The sequence below is a fragment of the Ambystoma mexicanum genome, chromosome 12 (genome assembly GCF_040938575.1).
Source record: "Ambystoma mexicanum isolate Mex_15411 chromosome 12, UKY_AmexF1_1, whole genome shotgun sequence".
Lineage (NCBI taxonomy): Eukaryota > Metazoa > Chordata > Amphibia > Caudata > Ambystomatidae > Ambystoma > Ambystoma mexicanum.
Window position 1 is genome coordinate 350762663 of NC_090936.1, and position 19895 is coordinate 350782557.

Consider the following 19895-nt stretch of genomic DNA (forward strand, 5'->3'; position numbering starts at 1 on the left):
TTCATAACACTTCCAAGCTGCCCTGCTTCATTGCACTTCCAAACTGGCCTGCTTCATAGCACCTCCAAGCTGCCTGCTTCATTGCACTTCCAAGCTGACCAGCTCCATAGCACTTCTAAGCTACCTGCTTCATAGCACTTGCAAGCTGGCATGCTTCATAGCACTTTCAAGCGGCCTGCTTCATTGCACTTCCAAGCTGGCCTGCTTCATAGCACTTCCAAGCTGACTGATTCATTAGCACTTCCAAGCTGGTCTGCTTTATAGCACTTACAAACTGGCCTGCTTCATAGCACCTCCAAGATGGCCTCCTTGATAGCACTTCCAGGCTGGCTGCTTCATAGCACGTCCAAGCTGACCTGCTTGATTGCACTTCCAGGCTGGTCTGCTTCATTGCACTTCCAAGCTGGCCTGCTTCATAACACTTCCAAGCTGGCCTGCTTCATAGCACTTCCAGGCTGGCTTGCTTCACTGCACTTCCAAGCTGGCCTGCTTCATAACACGTCCAGGCTGGCTGCTTCACAGCACGGCCAATCTGACCTGCTTCAGAGCACTTCCAAGCTGGCTTGCTTCATAGCACGTCCAAGCTGGCTGCTTCATAGCACATCCAAGCTGACCTGCTCCATAGCACTTCCAAGCTGGCTTGCTTCATAGCACCTCCAGGCTGGCTGCTTCATAACACGTCCAAGCTGACCTGCTTCATAGCACGTCCAAGCTGCCTGCTTCATAGCACTTCCAAGATGGCCTGCTTCATTGCACTTCCAAGCTGGCTTGCTTCATAGAACTTCCAGGCTGGCTGCTTCATAGCATGTCCAAGCTGACCTGCTTCATAGCACTTCCAAGCCGGCCTGCTTCATAGCGCTTCCAAGCTTCCTGCTTCATAGTGCTTCCAAGCTTCCTGCTTCATAGCACGTCCACGCCGGCCTGCTTAATAGCACTAGCAAGCGGCCTCCTTCATAGCACTTCCAAGCGGTCTGCTTCATAGCACTTCCAAGCCGGCCTGCTTCATAGCACTTCCAAGTTGGCCTGCTTCATAGCACTTCCAAGCTGCCTGCTTCATAGCACTTCCAAGCGGGCCTGCTTCATAGCGCTTCCAAGCTGGCCTGCTTCATAGCACTCCCAAGCTTCCTGCTTCATAGCGCTTCCAAGCCGGCCTGCTTCATAGCGCTTCCAAGCTTCCTGCTTCATAGTGCTTACAAGCTTCCTGCTTCATAGCGCTTCCATGCCGGCCTGCTTCATAGCGCTTTGAAGCTTCCTGCTTCATAGCACTTTCAATCTTCCTGCTTCATAGCACTTCCAAGCTACCTGCTTCATAGCGCTTGCAATCGGGACTGCTTCATAGCGCTTCCAAGCTACCTGCTTCATAGCACTTCCAAGCGTCCTGCTTCATAGCACTTCCAAGCTACCTGCTTCATAGCGCTTGCAAGCCGGCCTGCTTCATAGCACTTTCAAGCTACCTGGTTCATAGCACTTCCAATTGGCCTGCTTCATAGCACTTTCAAGCGGCCTGCTTCATAGCACTTCCAAGGTGGCCTGCTTCACAGCACGTCCAAGCTGGCCTGCTTCATAGCACTTCCAAGCGGGCCTGCTTAATAGCACTACCAAGCTGCCTGCTTCATAGCATGTCCAAGCTTGTCTGCTACGTAGCACTACCAAGCTGGCCCGCTTCACAGCACTCCCAGGCTGGCTGCTTCATAGCACGTCCAAGCTGACCTGCTTCATTGCACTTCCAGGCTGGTCTGCTTCATTGCACTTCCAAGCTGGCCTGCTTCATAACACTTCCAAGCTGGCCTGCTTCATAGCACTTCCAGGCTGGCCTGCTTCACTGCACTTCCAAGGTGGCCTGCTTCATAACACGTCCAGGCTGGCTGCTTCATAGCACGGCCAATCTGACCTGCTTCAGAGCACTTCCAAGCTGGCTTGCTTCATAGCACGTCCAAGCTGGCTGCTTCATAGCACATCCAAGCTGACCTGCTTCATAGCACTTCCAAGCTGGCTTGCTTCATAGCACCTCCAGGCTGGCTGCTTCATAACACGTCCAAGCTGACCTGCTTCATAGCACGTCCAAGCTGCCTGCTTCATAGCACGTCCAGGCTGGCCTGCTTCATTGCACTTCCAAGCTGGCTTGCTTCATAGAACTTCCAGGCTGGCTGCTTCATAGCATGTCCAAGCTGACCTGCTTCATAGCACTTCCAAGCCGGCCTGCTTCATAGCGCTTCCAAGCTTCCTGCTTCATAGTGCTTCCAAGCTTCCTGCTTCATAGCACGTCCACGCCGGCCTGCTTAATAGCACTAGCAAGCGGCCTCCTTCATAGCACTTCCAAGCGGTCTGCTTCATAGCACTTCCAAGCCGGCCTGCTTCGTAGCACTTCCAAGCGGGCCTGCTTCATAGCGCTTCCAAGGTGGCCTGCTTCATAGCACTCCCAAGCTTCCTGCTTCATAGCACTTCCAAGCCGGCCTGCTTCATAGCGCTTCCAAGCTTCCTGCTTCATAGTGCTTACAAGCTTCCTGCTTCATAGCGCTTCCATGCCGGCCTGCTTCATAGCGCTTCGAAGCTTCCTGCTTCATAGCACTTCCAAGCTTCCTGCTTCATAGCACTTCCAAGCTACCTGCTTCATAGCGCTTGCAATCGGGACTGCTTCATAGCGCTTCCAAGCTACCTGCTTCATAGCACTTCCAAGCTTTCTGCTTCATAGCACTTCCAAGCTACCTGCTTCATAGCGCTTGCAAGCCGGCCTGCTTCATAGCACTTTCAAGCTACCTGGTTCATAGCACTTCCAATTGGCCTGCTTCATAGCACTTTCAAGCGGCCTGCTTCATAGCACTTCCAAGGTGGCCTGCTTCACAGCACGTCCAAGCTGGCCTGCTTCATAGCACTTCCAAGCGGGCCTGCTTAATAGCACTACCAAGCTGCCTGCTTCATAGCATGTCCAAGCTTGTCTGCTACGTAGCACTTCCAAGCTGGCCCGCTTCACAGCACTCCCAGGCTGGCCTGCTGCATGGCACTTCCAAACTGGCCTGATTCATGGCCTGCTTCATAGCACTTCCAAGCTAGCCTGCTTAATAGCACTACCAAGCTGCCTGCTTCACAGCATGTCCAAGCTGGTCTGATTCATAGCACTTCCAAGCTGGCCTGCTTCATAGCACTTCCAGGATGGCTGCTTCATAGCACCTCCAAGCTGCCTGCTTCATAGCACTTCCAGTCTGGCCTGCTTCATCGCACTTCCAAGCTGACCTGCTCCATAGCACTTCTAATCTACCTGCTTCATAGCACTTGCAAGCTGGCCCGCTTCATAGCACTTTCAAGCGGCCTGCTTCATAGCACTTCCAAGCTGGCCTGCTTCAGAGAACTTCAAAGCTGCCTCCTTCATAGCACTTCCAAACTGCCTCCTTCATAGCACTTCCAGCCCGGCCTGGTTCATAGCACTCCCAAGCCGGTCTGCTTAATAGCACTAGCAAGCGGCCTGCTTCATAGCACTTCCAAGCGGTCTGCTTCATAGCACTTCCAAGCTGCCTGCTTCATAGCAGTTCCAAGCTGGCCTGCTCCACAGCGCTTCCAAGCTGGCCTGCTTCATAGTTCTTCCAAGCTTCCTGCTTCATAGCACTTCCAAGCTGGCCTGCTTCATAGCACTTCCAAGCTTCCTGCTTCATAGAACTTCCAAACTGGTCTGCTTCATACAATTCCTAGCTTGCCTGCTTCATAGCATTTCCAGGCTGGCCTGCTTCACTTCACTTCCAAGCTGGCCTGCTTCATAACACGTCCAGGCTGGCCTGCTTCATAGGACTTCCAAGATGGCTTGCTTCATAGCACTTCCAAGATGGCTTGCTTCATAGCACTTCCAGGCTGGCCTGCTTAATAGCACTACCAAGCTGCCTGCTTCACAGCATGTCCAAGCTGGTCTGATTCATAGCACTTCCAAGCTGGCCTGCTTCATAGCACTTCCAGGATGGCTGCTCCAAGCTGCCTGCTTCATAGCACTTCCAGTCTGGCCTGCTTCATCGCACTTCCAAGCTGACCTGCTCCATAGCACTTCTAATCTACCTGCTTCATAGCACTTGCAAGCTGGCCCGCTTCCTAGCACTTTCAAGCGGCCTGCTTCATAGCACTTCCAAGCTGGCCTGCTTCAGAGAACTTCAAAGCTGCCTCCTTCATAGCACTTCCAAACTGCCTCCTTCATAGCACTTCCAGCCCGGCCTGGTTCATAGCACTCCCAAGCCGGTCTGCTTAATAGCACTAGCAAGCGGCCTGCTTCATAGCACTTCCAAGCGGTCTGCTTCATAGCACTTCCAAGCTGCCTGCTTCATAGCAGTTCCAAGCTGGCCTGCTCCACAGCGCTTCCAAGCTGGCCTGCTTCATAGTTCTTCCAAGCTTCCTGCTTCATAGCACTTCCAAGCTGGCCTGCTTCATAGCACTTCCAAGCTTCCTGCTTCATAGAACTTCCAAACTGGTCTGCTTCATACAATTCCTAGCTGGCCTGCTTCATAGCATTTCCAGGCTGGCCTGCTTCACTTCACTTCCAAGCTGGCCTGCTTCATAACACGTCCAGGCTGGCCTACTTCATAGCACGGCCAAGCTGACCTGCTTCATCGCACTTCCAAGCTGACCTGCTTCATAGGACTTCCAAGATGGCTTGCTTCATAGCACTTCCAGGCTGGCCTGCTTCATAGCACTTCCAAGCTGGCCTGATTTATAGCACGTCCAGGCTGGCCTACTTCATAGCACGGCCAAGCTGACCTACTTCATAGGACTTCCAAGATGGCTTGCTTCATAGCACTTCCAAGCTGGCCTGCTTCATAGCGCTTCCAAGCTGGCCTGCTTCATAGCGCTTCCAAGCTTCCTGCTTCATAGCGCTTCCAAGCCGGCCTGCTTCATCCCGCTTCCAAGCTTCCTGCTTCATAGCACTTCCAAGCTTCCTGCTTCGTAGCACTTCCAAGCGGTCTGCTTCATAGCACTTCCAAGCCGGCCTGCTTCGAAGCACTTCCAAGTTGGCCTGCTTCATAGCACTTCAAAGCTGCCTGCTTCATTACACTTCCAAGATGCCTGCTTCATAGCGCTTCCAAGCTGGACTGCTTCATAGTGCTTCCAAGCTTCCTGCTTCATAGCGTTTCAATGCCGGCCTGCTTCATAGCGCTTTCGAAGTTTCCTGCTTCATAGTTCTTCCAAGCTTCCTGCTTCATAGCACTTCCAAGCTGGCCTGCTTCATAGCACTTCCAAGCTTCCTGCTTCATAGAACTTCCAAACTGGTCTGCTTCATACAATTCCTAGCTGGCCTGCTTCATAGCATTTCCAGGCTGGCCTGCTTCACTTCACTTCCAAGCTGGCCTGCTTCATAACACGTCCAGGCTGGCCTACTTCATAGCACGGCCAAGCTGACCTGCTTCATCGCACTTCCAAGCTGACCTGCTTCATAGGACTTCCAAGATGGCTTGCTTCATAGCACTTCCAGGCTGGCCTGCTTCATAGCACTTCCAAGCTGGCCTGATTTATAGCACGTCCAGGCTGGCCTGCATCATAGCACTTCAAGGCTGGCGCTTCATAGCACTTCTAAGCTTCCTGCTTCATAGCACTTCCAAGCTTCCCTGCATCCCAGCACTTCCAGGCTGGTCTGCTTCATAGCACTTCCAAGCTGGCCTGCTTCATAGCACTTCCAAGCTGTCTGCTTCAGAGTACTTCCAAGCTACCTGCTTCATAGCGCTTGCAAGCGGGCCTGCTTCATAGCGCTTCCAAGCTACCTGGTTCATAGCACTTCCAAGCTGCCTGCTTCATAGCACTTCCAAGCTGGCCTGCTTAATAGCACTTCCAATCTGGCCTACTTAATAGCACTTTCAAGCTGGCCTGCTTCATAGCACTTCCAAGTTGGTCTGCTTCATAGCACTTCCAAGCTGCCTGCTTCATAGCACTTCCAAGCTGGCCTGCTTCATAGCGCTTCCAAGCTGGCCTGCTTCATAGCGCTTCCAAGCTTCCTGCTTCATAGCGCTTCCAAGCCGGCCTGCTTCATAGCGCTTCCAAGCTTCCTGCTTCATAGCACTTCCAAGCTTCCTGCTTCGTAGCACTTCCAAGCGGTCTGCTTCATAGCACTTCCAAGCCGGCCTGCTTCGAAGCACTTCCAAGTTGGCCTGCTTCATAGCACTTCAAAGCTGCCTGCTTCATTACACTTCCAAGATGCCTGCTTCATAGCGCTTCCAAGCTGGACTGCTTCATAGTGCTTCCAAGCTTCCTGCTTCATAGCGTTTCAATGCCGGCCTGCTTCAAAGCGCTTTCGAAGTTTCCTGCTTCATAGCACTTCCAAGCTTCCTGCTTCATAGCACTTCCAAGCTACCTGCTTCATAGCGCTTGCAATCGGGACTGCTTCATAGTGCTTCCAAGCTACCTGCTTCATAGCACTTCCAAGCTTCCTGCTTCATAGCACTTCCAAGCTACCTGCTTCATAGTGCTTGCAAGCCGGCCTGCTTCATAGCGCTTTCAAACTACCTGGTTCATAGCACTTCCAACTGGCCTGCTTCATAGCACTTTCAAGCGGCCTGCTTCATAGCACGTCCATGCTGGCCTAATTCATAGCACTTCCAAGCGGGCCTGCTTAATAGCACTACCATGCTGCCTGCTTCATAGCATTTCCAAGCTTGTCTGCTTCGTAGCACTTCCAAGCTAGCTTGCTCCCAGGCTGGCCTGCTGCATGGCACTTCCAAGCTGGCCTGATTCATGGCCTGCTTCATAGCAATTCCAAGCTGGCCTGCTTAATAGCACTACCAAGCTGGCCTGTTTCATAGCACTTCCAGGATGGCTGCTTCATAGCACGTCCAAGCTGACCTGCTTCATAGCACTTCCAAGCTGACCAGCTCCATAGCACTTCTAAGCTACCTGCTTCATAGCACTTCCAAGCTGGTCTGCTTTATAGCACTTCCAAACTGGCCTGCTTCATAGCACTTCCAAGCGGGCCTGCTTCATAGCACTTCCAAGCTGCCTGCTTCATAGCACTTCCAAGCTGACTGCTTCATAGCACTTCCAAGCTGGTCTGCTTTATAGCACTTCCAAACTGGCCTGCTTCATAGCACCTCCAAGCTGGCCTGCTTCATAGCACTTCCAGGCTGTCTGCTTCATAGCACGTCCAAGCTGACCTGCTTCATTGCACTTCCAGGCTGGTCTGCTTCATTGCACTTCCAAGCTGGCCTGCTTCATAGCACTTCCAAGCTGGTCTGCTTCATAGCACTTCTGTAACGCTCACCTGATTCTCGCAGAGGCGCCGGTCTTGACTGGGCGACTACCGTATCTTCAAAGTTGATGTGTAGCACCCGGTTGGCTCTTTGGGCTGGACCTCTGTGCACTGTATGCCTGACTTCAAGAGTAAGATGTCTGCAGACAGAAAATATGGGATTAATGAACTGGGGTTATTGGGGTGTCCCTATCTCTTCCCTTTTTGCTCTCCTGTAGACCCCCAAAGGTTAACGCTCTCACCTTAGGTAAGTGAATGCCGAGCTCTCCATCTGCCTCGGGGCAGGGTGCTGTAACCAGTTTCTTCACTGGATCGGTAGCGCAGGCCTCTTGACTTCAGAGGACTGCTGTCCGTCGTTTACTGCACGAACGGTAAGTTTCGAGTAATTCTATTGTCTTTAAAGTCTTTAGCAATGATGTCTCTTGTTTTGCAGGTTCCGGCGATGGCGGATGACGGGCTGAAGTGAGTTGAAGATGGAGTCCGTATGATGAATAGAAGCGCCTGGAAGCACGTAAGTAAGCGCTTGTTGCCTGCTTCACGATGCGCTCTAACTGTCTTTTATTTTGCAGGTACGAGTTCGGAGCGGCTGCAGGGTGCCGGAATACCCACTGGGGTTGATGTGGAAAGGAGTAATGGCACGTGAGTATTAAAGTTCCCCAATGTCTTTAAACGCACCTTGTTTTGTCTTTCAGATGCAGGATGCAGCGCCGAAGGCCTCCGGAGCGTGCGAAGAGTCGGTAAGCTTTTGTCTTTCAGATGCCGGAATGCAGTGTGAAGACCTCCGGAGCGCACGAAGAGTAGGTAAGCCTTTGTCTTTCAGATGCCGGAATGCTAACCTGTTCTTTCTTGTCTTTATAGGTGTTGCTGAAGACTGGATTCAGGATGGTAAGCCTTTTTCCTTAGGCCCAGGATCCGATGCAGAAGACATGATGAGCGTTCTGCTGCAGAGGATGCAGAATAACGCAAAGCAAGATTCATCCACCGGGTGTGGTTTAAATAGCCTCCTGTAGTGCTTAGGTGTCTCCTTCCACAGCCACGCCTAGGTAAGAAAAGAGTTCCTGCTTTCCAGAAGAGTTCCAGTGTTCTGAATCTAGGGAGTGGCTCCTGCCCCACCCAACAGGAAAAGTAGTTCCAAACAGAAGAGGATCAGAGGCTCAGCTGGCAGGCAAGTAAGCAGCATGGTCTGCTGCAGGTAAGTCCACCCAAGCATTATGAGCCGGCGCTTCCCGCGCTGGGAAAGGGCACATTTATGAGCCTGGTGCCACTGGCGCCAGGACTGGGTCCAAAAGGTCCCAATTGGGACTGGTTGGCCCTCGGAACCTGGGTTATGGATCTGCTTCCAAGGGAGTTGGGAAAACCCTAACCTTTTGGGAGCAGAGATCATGACAACTTCCAGGCTGGCCTGCTTCACTGCACTTCCAAGCTGGCCTGCTTCATAACACTTCCAAGCTGGCCTGCTTCATAGCACTTCCAGGCTGGCTGCTTCATAGCACTTCCAAGCTGGCCTACTTAATAGCACTACCAAGCTCCCTGCTTCATAGCACTTCCAAGCTGGCCTGCTTCATAGCACTTCCAAGCTGCCTGCTTCATAGCACGTCCAGGCTGGCCTGCTTCATTGCACTTCCAAGCTGGCTTACTTCATAGAACTTCCAGGCTGGCTGCTTCATAGCACGTCCACGCTAACCTGCTTCATAGCACTTCCAAGCTGGCTTGCTTCATATCATTTCCAGGCTGGCTGCTTAATAGCACTTCCAAGCTGGCCTGCTCCATAGCACTGCCAAGCTGGCCTGCTTTATAGTACTTCCAGGCTGGCCTGCTTCATAGCACTTCCAGGCTGGCTACTTCATAGCGCGTCCAAGCTGACCTGCTTCATAGCACTTCCAAGCTGGCGTGCTTCACAGCACTTCCAAGCTGGCCTGCTTCATAGCACTTCCAGGCTAGCCTGCTTCATTGCACTTCCAGGCTGGTCTGCTTCATTGCACTTCCAAGCTGGCCTGCTTCATAGCACTTCCAAGCGGGCCTGCTTAATAGCACTACCAAGCTGCCTGCTTCATAGCATGTCCAAGTTTGTCTGCTTTGTAGCACTTCCAACATGGCCTGCCTCACAGCACTCCCAGGCTGGCCTGCTGCATGGCACTTCCAAGCTGGCCTGATTCATGGCCTGCTTCATAGCACTTCCAAGCTGGCCTACTTAATAGCACTACCAAGCTGCCTGCTTCATAGCACTTCCAGGCTGGCCTGCTTCATTGCACTTCCAAGCTGGCTTCCTTCATAGCACTTCCAGGCTGGCTGCTTTGTAGCACGTCCAAACTGACCTGCTTCATAGCACTTCCAAGCTGGCCTGCTTCATAGCACTTCCAAGCTGGCCTGCTTCATAGCACTTCCAGGCTGGCTGCTTCATAGCACGTCCAAGCTGACCTGCTTCATTGCACTTCCAGGCTGGTCTGCTTCATTGCACTTCCAAGCTGGCCTGCTTCATAGCACTTCCAAGCTGGCCTGCTTCATAGCACTTCCAGGCTGGCCTGCTTCACTGCACTTCCAAGCTGGCCTGCTTCATAACACGTCCAGGCTGGCTACTTCTTAGCAGGGCCAAGCTGACCTGCTTCAGAGCACTTCCAAGCTGGCTTGCATCATAGCATGTCCAGGCTGGCTGCTTCATAACACATCCAAGCTGACCTGCTTTATAGCACTTCCGAGCTGGGTTGCTTCATAGCACCTCCAGGCTGGCTGCTTCATAGCATGTCCAATCTGACCTGCTTCATAGCACGTCCAAGCTGCCTGCTTCATAGCACGTCCAGGCTGGCCTGCTTCATTGCACTTCCAAGCTGGCTTGCTTCATAGAACTTCCAGGCAGGCTGCTTCATAGCACGTTCAAGCTGACCTGCTTCATAGCACTTCCAGGCTGGCTTGCTTCATAGCACTTCCAGGCTGGCTGCTTAATAGCACTTCCAAGCTGGCCTGCTTCATAGCACTTCCAAGATGCCTGCTCCATAGCACTGCCAAGCTGGCCTGCTTTATAGTACTTCCAGGCTGGCCTGCTTCACAGCACTTCCAGGCTGGCTGCTTCATAGCACGTCCAAGCTGCCTGCTTCATAGCACTTCCAAGCTGACTGCTTCATAGCACTTCCAAGCTGGTCTGCTTTATAGCACTTCCAAACTGGCCTGCTTCATAGCACCTCCAAGCTGGCCTGCTTCATAGCACTTCCAGGCTGGCTGCTTCATAGCACGTCCAAGCTGACCTGCTTCATTGCACTTCCAGGCTGGTCTGCTTCATTGCACTTCCAAGCTGGCCTGCTTCATAGCACTTCCAAGCTGGCCTGCTTCATAGCACTTCCAGGCTGGCCTGCTTCACTGCACTTCCAAGCTGGCCTGCTTCATAACACTTCCAAGCTGGCCTGCTTCATAGCACTTCCAGGCTGGCTGCTTCATAGCACGTCCAAGCTGACCTGCTTCATTGCACTTCCAGGCTGGTCTGCTTCATTGCACTTCCAAGCTGGCCTGCTTCATAGCACTTCCAAGCTGGTCTGCTTCATTGCAATTCCAGGCTGGCCTGCTTCATAGCACTTCCAGGCTGGCTGCTTCATAGCACGTCCAAGCTGACCTGCTTCATAGCACTTCCAAGCTGGCCTGCATAGTAGCACTACCAAGCTGACCTGCTCCATAGAACTTCCAAGCAGACCTGCTTCATAGCACTTCCAAGCTGGCCTACTTAATAGCACTACCAAGCTCCCTGCTTCATAGCACTTCCAAGCTGGCCTGCTTCATAGCACTTCCAAACTGGCCTGCTTCATAGCACTTCCAGGCTGGCCTGCTTCACTGCACTTCCAAGCTGGCCTGCTTCAAAGCACTTCCAGGCTGGCCTGCTTCATAGCACGTCCAAGCTGACCTGCTTCATAGCACTTCCAAGCTGGCTTGCCTCACAGCACTTCCAGGCTGGTTACTTCATAGCACGTCCAAGCTGACCTGCTTCATAGAACTTTGAAGCTGCCTGCTTCATAGCACTTCCAAGCTGGCCTGCTTCATAGCACTTCCAAACTGGCCTGCTTCATAGCACTTCCAGGCTGGCCTGCTTCACTGCACTTCCAAGCTGGCCTGCTTCATAGCACTTCCAGGCTGGCCTGCTTCATAGCACGTCCAAGCTGACCTGCTTCATAGCACTTCCAAGCTGGCTTGCCTCACAGCACTTCCAGGCTGGTTACTTCATAGCACGTCCAAGCTGACCTGCTTCATAGAACTTTGAAGCTGCCTGCTTCATAGCACTTCCAGGCTGGCCTGCTTCATAGCACTTCCAAGCTGACCTGCTTCATAGCACATCCAAGCTGCCTGCTTCATAGCACGTCCAGGCTGGCCTGCTTCATTGCACTTCCAAGCTGGCTTGCTTCATAGAACTTCCAGGCTGTCTGCTTCATAGCACGTCCAAGCTGACCTGCTTCATAGCACTTCCAAGCTGGCTTGCTTCATAGCACTTCCAGGCTGGCTGCTTAATAGCACTTCCAAGCTGGCCTGCTTCATAGCACTTACAAGATGCCTGCTCCATAGCACTGCCAAGCTTGCCTGCTTTATAGTACTTCCAGGCTGGCCTGCTTCATAGCACTTCCAGGCTGGCTGCTTCATAGCACGTCCAAGCTTACCTGCTTCATAGCACTTCCAAGCTGGCGTGCTTCATAGCACTTCCAAGCTGGCCTGCTTCATAGCACTTCCAGGCTGGCTGCTTCATAGCACGTCCAAGCTGACCTGCTTCATTGCACTTCCAGGCTGGTCTGCTTCATTGCACTTCCAAGCTGGCCTGCTTCATAGCACTTCCAAGCGGGCCTGCTTAATAGCACTACCAAGCTGCCTGCTTCATAGCATGTCCAAGCTTGTCTGCTTTGTAGCACTTCCAACATGGCCTGCCTCACAGCCCTCCCAGGCTGGCCTGCTGCATGGCACTTCCAAGCTGGCCTGATTCATGGCCTGCTTCATAGCACTTCCAAGCTGGCCTGCTTAATAGCACTACCAAGCTGCCTGCTTCATACCATGTCCAAGCTGGTCTGATTCATAGCACTTCCAAGCTGCCTGCTTCATAGCACTTCCAGGCTGGCCTGCTTCATTGCACTTCCAAGCTGGCTTCATTCATAGCACTTCCAGGCTGGCTGCTTTGTAGCACGTCCAAGCTGACCTGCTTGATAGCACTTCCAAGCTGGCCTGCTTCATAGCACTTCCAAGCTGGCCTGCTTCATAGCACTTCCAGGCTGGCTGCTTCATAGCACGTCCAAGCTGACCTGCTTTATTGCACTTCCAGGCTGGTCTGCTTCATTGCACTTCCAAGCTGGCCTGCTTCATAGCACTTCCAAGCTGGCCTGCTTCATAGCACTTCCAGGCTGGCCTGCTTCACTGCACTTCCAAGCTGGCCTGCTTCATAACACGTCCAGGCTGGCTACTTCTTAGCACGGCCAAGCTGACCTGCTTCAGAGCACTTCCAAGCTGGCATGCTTCATAGCATGTCCAGGCTGGCTGCTTCATAGCACATCCAAGCTGACCTGCTTCATAGCACTTCCGAGCTGGGTTGTTTCATAGCACCTCCAGGCTGGCTGCTTCATAGCACGTCCAATCTGACCTGCTTCATAGCACGTCCATGCTGCCTGCTTCATAGCACGTCCAGGCTGGCCTGCTTCATTGCACTTCCAAGCTGGCTTGCTTCATAGAACTTCCAGGCTGGCTGCTTCATAGCACGTTCAAGCTGACCTGCTTCATAGCACTTCCAACCTGGCTTGCTTCATAGCACTTCCAGGCTGGTTGCTTAATAGCACTTCCAAGCTGGCCTGCTTCATAGCACTTCCAAGATGCCTGCTCCATAGCACTGCCAAGCTGGCCTGCTTTATAGTACTTCCAGGCTGGCCTGCTTCATAGCACTTCCAGGCTGGCTGCTTCATAGCACGTCCAAGCTGACCTGCTTCATAGCACTTCCAAGCTGGCCTGCTTCATAGCACTTCCCAGCTGGCCTGCTTCATAGCACTTCCAGGCTGGCTGCTTCATAGCACGTCCAAGCTGACCTGCTTCATTGCACTTCCAGGCTGGTCTGCTTCATTGCACTTCCAAGCTGGCCTGCTTCATAGCGCTTCCAAGCTTCCTGCTTCATAGTGCTTACAAGCTTCCTGCTTCATAGCGCTTCCATGCCGGCCTGCTTCATAGCGCTTTGAAGCTTCCTGCTTCATAGCACTTCCAAGCTTCCTGCTTCATAGCACTTCCAAGCTACCTGCTTCATAGCGCTTGCAATCGGGACTGCTTCATAGCGCTTCCAAGCTACCTGCTTCATAGCACTTCCAAGCTTTCTGCTTCATAGCACTTCCAAGCTACCTGCTTCATAGCGCTTGCAAGCCGGCCTGCTTCATAGCACTTTCAAGCTACCTGGTTCATAGCACTTCCAATTGGCCTGCTTCATAGCACTTTCAAGCGGCCTGCTTCATAGCACTTCCAAGGTGGCCTGCTTCACAGCACGTCCAAGCTGGCCTGCTTCATAGCACTTCCAAGCGGGCCTGCTTAATAGCACTACCAAGCTGCCTGCTTCATAGCATGTCCAAGCTTGTCTGCTACGTAGCACTTCCAAGCTGGCCCGCTTCACAGCACTCCCAGGCTGGCCTGCTGCATGGCACTTCCAAACTGGCCTGATTCATGGCCTGCTTCATAGCACTTCCAAGCTAGCCTGCTTAATAGCACTACCAAGCTGCCTGCTTCACAGCATGTCCAAGCTGGTCTGATTCATAGCACTTCCAAGCTGGCCTGCTTCATAGCACTTCCAGGATGGCTGCTTCATTGCACCTCCAAGCTGCCTGCTTCATAGCACTTCCAGTCTGGCCTGCTTCATCGCACTTCCAAGCTGACCTGCTCCATAGCACTTCTAATCTACCTGCTTCATAGCACTTGCAAGCTGGCCCGCTTCATAGCACTTTCAAGCGGCCTGCTTCATAGCACTTCCAAGCTGGCCTGCTTCAGAGAACTTCAAAGCTGCCTCCTTCATAGCACTTCCAAACTGCCTCCTTCATAGCACTTCCAGCCCGGCCTGGTTCATAGCACTCCCAAGCCGGTCTGCTTAATAGCACTAGCAAGCGGCCTGCTTCATAGCACTTCCAAGCGGTCTGCTTCATAGCACTTCCAAGCTGCCTGCTTCATAGCAGTTCCAAGCTGGCCTGCTCCACAGCGCTTCCAAGCTGGCCTGCTTCATAGTTCTTCCAAGCTTCCTGCTTCATAGCACTTCCAAGCTGGCCTGCTTCATAGCACTTCCAAGCTTCCTGCTTCATAGAACTTCCAAACTGGTCTGCTTCATACAATTCCTAGCTGGCCTGCTTCATAGCATTTCCAGGCTGGCCTGCTTCACTTCACTTCCAAGCTGGCCTGCTTCATAACACGTCCAGGCTGGCCTACTTCATAGCACGGCCAAGCTGACCTGCTTCATCGCACTTCCAAGCTGACCTGCTTCATAGGACTTCCAAGATGGCTTGCTTCATAGCACTTCCAAACTGGCCTGCTTCATAGCACTTACAGGCTAGCCTGCTTCACTGCACTTCCAAGCTGGCCTGCTTCATAGCACTTCCAGGCTGGCCTGCTTCATAGCACGTCCAAGCTGACCTGCTTCATAGCACTTCCAAGCTGGCTTGCCTCACAGCACTTCCAGGCTGGTTACTTCATAGCACGTCCAAGCTGACCTGCTTCATAGAACTTTGAAGCTGCCTGCTTCATAGCACTTCCAGGCTGGCCCGCTTCATAGCACTTCCAAGCTGACCTGCTTCATAGCACGTCCAAGCTGCCTGCTTCATAGCACGTCCAGGCTGGCCTGCTTCATTGCACTTCCAAGCTGGCTTGCTTCATAGAACTTCCAGGCTGGCTGCTTCATAGCACGTCCACGCTCACCTGCTTCATAGCACTTCCAAGCTGGCTTGCTTCATAGCATTTCCAGGCTGGCTGCTTAATAGCACTTCCAAGCTGGCCTGCTCCATAGCACTGCCAAGCTGGCCTGCTTTATAGTACTTCCAGGCTGGCCTGCTTCATAGCACTTCCAGGCTGGCTACTTCATAGCGCGTCCAAGCTGACCTGCTTCATAGCACTTCCAAGCTGGCGTGCTTCACAGCACTTCCAAGCTGGTCTGCTTCATAGCACTTCCAGGCTGGCTGCTTCATAGCACGTCCAAGCTGACCTGCTTCATTGCACTTCCAGGCTGGTCTGCTTCATTGCACTTCCAAGCTGGCCTGCTTCATAGCACTTCCAAGCGGGCCTGCTTAATAGCACTACCAAGCTGCCTGCTTCATAGCATGTCCAAGTTTGTCTGCTTTGTAGCACTTCCAACCTGGCCTGCCTCACAGCACTCCCAGGCTGGCCTGCTGCATGGCACTTCCAAGCTGGCCTGATTCATGGCCTGCTTCATAGCACTTCCAAGCTGGCCTACTTAATAGCACTACCAAGCTGCCTGCTTCATACCATGTCCAAGCTGGTCTGATTCATAGCACTTCCAAGCTGCCTGCTTCATAGCACTTCCAGGCTGGCCTGCTTCATTGCACTTCCAAGCTGGCTTCCTTCATAGCACTTCCAGGCTGGCTGCTTTGTAGCACGTCCAAGCTGACCTGCTTCATAGCACTTCCAAGCTGGCCTGCTTCATAGCACTTCCAAGCTGGCCTGCTTCATAGCACTTCCAGGCTGGCTGCTTCATAGCACGTCCAAGCTGACCTGCTTCATTGCACTTCCAGGCTGGTCTGCTTCATTGCACTTCCAAGCTGGCCTGCTTCATACCACTTCCAAGCTGGCCTGCTTCATAGCACTTCCAGGCTGGCCTGCTTCACTGCACTTCCAAGCTGGCCTGCTTCATAACACGTCCAGGCTGGCTACTTCTTAGCACGGCCAAGCTGACCTGCTTCAGAGCACTTCCAAGCTGGCTTGCATCATAGCATGTCCAGGCTGGCTGCTTCATAGCACATCCAAGCTGACCTGCTTTATAGCACTTCCGAGCTGGGTTGCTTCATAGCACCTCCAGGCTGGCTGCTTCATAGCATGTCCAATCTGACCTGCTTCATAGCACGTCCAAGCTGCCTGCTTCATAGCACGTCCAGGCTGGCCTGCTTCATTGCACTTCCAAGCTGGCTTGCTTCGTAGAACTTCCAGGCAGGCTGCTTCATAGCACGTTCAAGCTGACCTGCTTCATAGCACTTCCAAGCTGGCTTGCTTCATAGCACTTCCAGGCTGGCTGCTTAATAGCACGTCCAGGCTGGCCTGCTTCATTGCACTTCCAAGCTGGCTTGCTTCGTAGAACTTCCAGGCAGGCTGCTTCATAGCACGTTCAAGCTGACCTGCTTCATAGCACTTCCAATCTGGCATGCTTCATAGCACTTCCAAGATGCCTGCTCCATAGCACTGCCAAGCTGGCCTGCTTTATAGTACTTCCAGGCTGGCCTGCTTCATAGCACTTCCAGGCTGGCTGCTTCATAGCACGTCCAAGCTGCCTGCTTCATAGCACTTCCAAGCTGACTGCTTCATAGCACTTCCAAGCTGGTCTGCTTTATAGCACTTCCAAACTGGCCTGCTTCATAGCACCTCCAAGCTGGCCTGCTTCATAGCACTTCCAGGCTGGCTGCTTCATAGCACGTCCAAGCTGACCTGCTTCATTGCACTTCCAGGCTGGTCTGCTTCATTGCACTTCCAAGCTGGCCTGCTTCATAGCACTTCCAAGCTGGCCTGTTTCATAGCACTTCCAGGCTGGCCTGCTTCACTGCACTTCCAAGCTGGCCTGCTTCATAACACTTCCAAGCTGGCCTGCTTCATAGCACTTCCAGGCTGGCTGCTTCATAGCACGTCCAAGCTGACCTGCTTCATTGCACTTCCAGGCTGGTCTGCTTCATTGCACTTCCAAGCTGGCCTGCTTCATAGCACTTCCAAGCTGGTCTGCTTCATTGCACTTCCAGGCTGGCCTGCTTCATAGCACTTCCAGGCTGGCTGCTTCATAGCACGTCCAAGCTGACCTGCTTCATAGCACTTCCAAGCTGGCCTGCATAGTAGCACTACCAAGCTGACCTGCTCCATAGAACTTCCAAGCAGACCTGCTTCATAGCACTTCCAAGCTGGCCGACTTAATAGCACTACCAAGCTCCCTGCTTCATAGCACTTCCAAGCTGGCCTGCTTCATAGCACTTCCAAACTGGCCTGCTTCATAGCACTTCCAGGCTGGCCTGCTTCACTGCACTTCCAAGCTGGCCTGCTTCATAGCACTTCCAGGCTGGCCTGCTTCATAGCACGTCCAAGCTGACCTGCTTCATAGCACTTCCAAGCTGGCTTGCCTCACAGCACTTCCAGGCTGGTTACTTCATAGCACGTCCAAGCTGACCTGCTTCATAGAACTTTGAAGCTGCCTGCTTCATAGCACTTCCAGGCTGGCCTGCTTCATAGCACTTCCAAGCTGACCTGCTTCATAGCACATCCAAGCTGCCTGCTTCATAGCACGTCCAGGCTGGCCTGCTTCATTGCACTTCCAAGCTGGCTTGCTTCATAGAACTTCCAGGCTGGCTGCTTCATAGCACGTCCAAGCTGACCTGCTTCATAGCACTTCCAAGCTGGCTTGCTTCATAGCACTTCCAGGCCGGCTGCTTAATAGCACTTCCAAGCTGGCCTGCTTCATAGCACTTACAAGATGCCTGCTCCATAGCACTGCCAAGCTTGCCTGCTTCATAGTACTTCCAGGCTGGCCTGCTTCATAGCACTTCCAGGCTGGCTGCTTCATAGCACGTCCAAGCTGACCTGCTTCATAGCACTTCCAAGCTGGCGTGCTTCATAGCACTTCCAAGCTGGCCTGCTTCATAGCACTTCCAGGCTGGCTGCTTCATAGCACGTCCAAGCTGACCTGCTTCATTGCACTTCCAGGCTGGTCTGCTTCATTGCACTTCCAAGCTGGCCTGCTTCATAGCACTTCCAAGCGGGCCTGCTTAATAGCACTACCAAGCTGCCTGCTTCATAGCATGTCCAAGCTTGTCTGCTTTGTAGCACTTCCAACATGGCCTGCATCACAGCCCTCCCAGGCTGGCCTGCTGCATGGCACTTCCAAGCTGGCCTGATTCATGGCCTGCTTCATAGCACTTCCAAGCTGGCCTGCTTAATAGCACTACCAAGCTGCCTGCTTCATACCATGTCCAAGCTGGTCTGATTCATAGCACTTCCAAGCTGCCTGCTTCATAGCACTTCCAGGCTGGCCTGCTTCATTGCACTTCCAAGCTGGCTTCCTTCATAGCACTTCCAGGCTGGCTGCTTTGTAGCACGTCCAAGCTGACCTGCTTCATAGCACTTCCAAGCTGGCCTGCTTCATAGCACTTCCAAGCTGGCCTGCTTCATAGCACTTCCAGGCTGGCTGCTTCATAGCACGTCCAAGCTGACCTGCTTTATTGCACTTCCAGGCTGGTCTGCTTCATTGCACTTCCAAGCTGGCCTGCTTCATAGCACTTCCAAGCTGGCCTGCTTCATAGCACTTCCAGGCTGGCCTGCTTCACTGCACTTCCAAGCTGGCCTGCTTCATAACACGTCCAGGCTGGCTACTTCTTAGCACGGCCAAGCTGACCTGCTTCAGAGCACTTCCAAGCTGGCTTGCTTCATAGCATGTCCAGGCTGGCTGCTTCATAGCACATCCAAGCTGACCTGCTTCATAGCACTTCCGAGCTGGGTTGCTTCATAGCACCTCCAGGCTGGCTGCTTCATAGCATGTCCAATCTGACCTGCTTCATAGCACGTCCATGCTGCCTGCTTCATAGCACGTCCAGGCTGCCCTGCTTCATTGCACTTCCAAGCTGGCTTGCTTCATAGAACTTCCAGGCTGGCTGCTTCATAGCACGTTCAAGCTGACCTGCTTCATAGCACTTCCAAGCTGGCTTGCTTCATAGCACTTCCAGGCTGGTTGCTTAATAGCACTTCCAAGCTGGCCTGCTTCATAGCACTTCCAAGATGCCTGCTCCATAGCACTGCCACGCTGGCCTGCTTTATAGTACTTCCAGGCTGGTCTGCTTCATAGCACTTCCAGGCTGGCTGCTTCATAGCACGTCCAAGCTGACCTGCTTCATAGCACTTCCAAGCTGGCCTGCTTCATAGCACTTCCCAGCTGGCCTGCTTCATAGCACTTCCAGGCTGGCTGCTTCATAGCACGTCCAAGCTGACCTGCTTCATTGCACTTCCAGGCTGGTCTGCTTCATTGCACTTCCAAGCTGGCCTGCTTCATAGCACTTCCAAGCGGGCCTGCTTAATAGCACTACCAAGCTGCCTGCTTCATAGCATGTCCAAGCTTGTCTGCTTTGTAGCACTTCCAAGCTGGCCTGCCTCACAGCACTCCCAGGCTGGCCTGCTGCATGGCACTTCCAAGCTGGCCTGATTCATGGCCTGCTTCATAGCACTTCCAAGCTGGCCTGCTTAATAGCACTACCAAGCTGCCTGCTTCATTACATGTCCAAGCTGGTCTGATTCATAGCACTTCCAAGCTGCCTGCTTCATAGCACTTCCAGGCTGGCCTGCTTCATTGCACTTCCAAGCTGGCTTCCTTCATAGCACTTCCAGGCTGGCTGCTTTGTAGCACGTCCAAGCTGACCTGCTTCATAGCACTTCCAAGGTGCCTGCTTCAGAGCACTGCCAGGGTGGCTGCTTCATAGCACTTCCAAGATGCCAGCCCCATAGCACTGCCAAGCTGGCCTGCTTC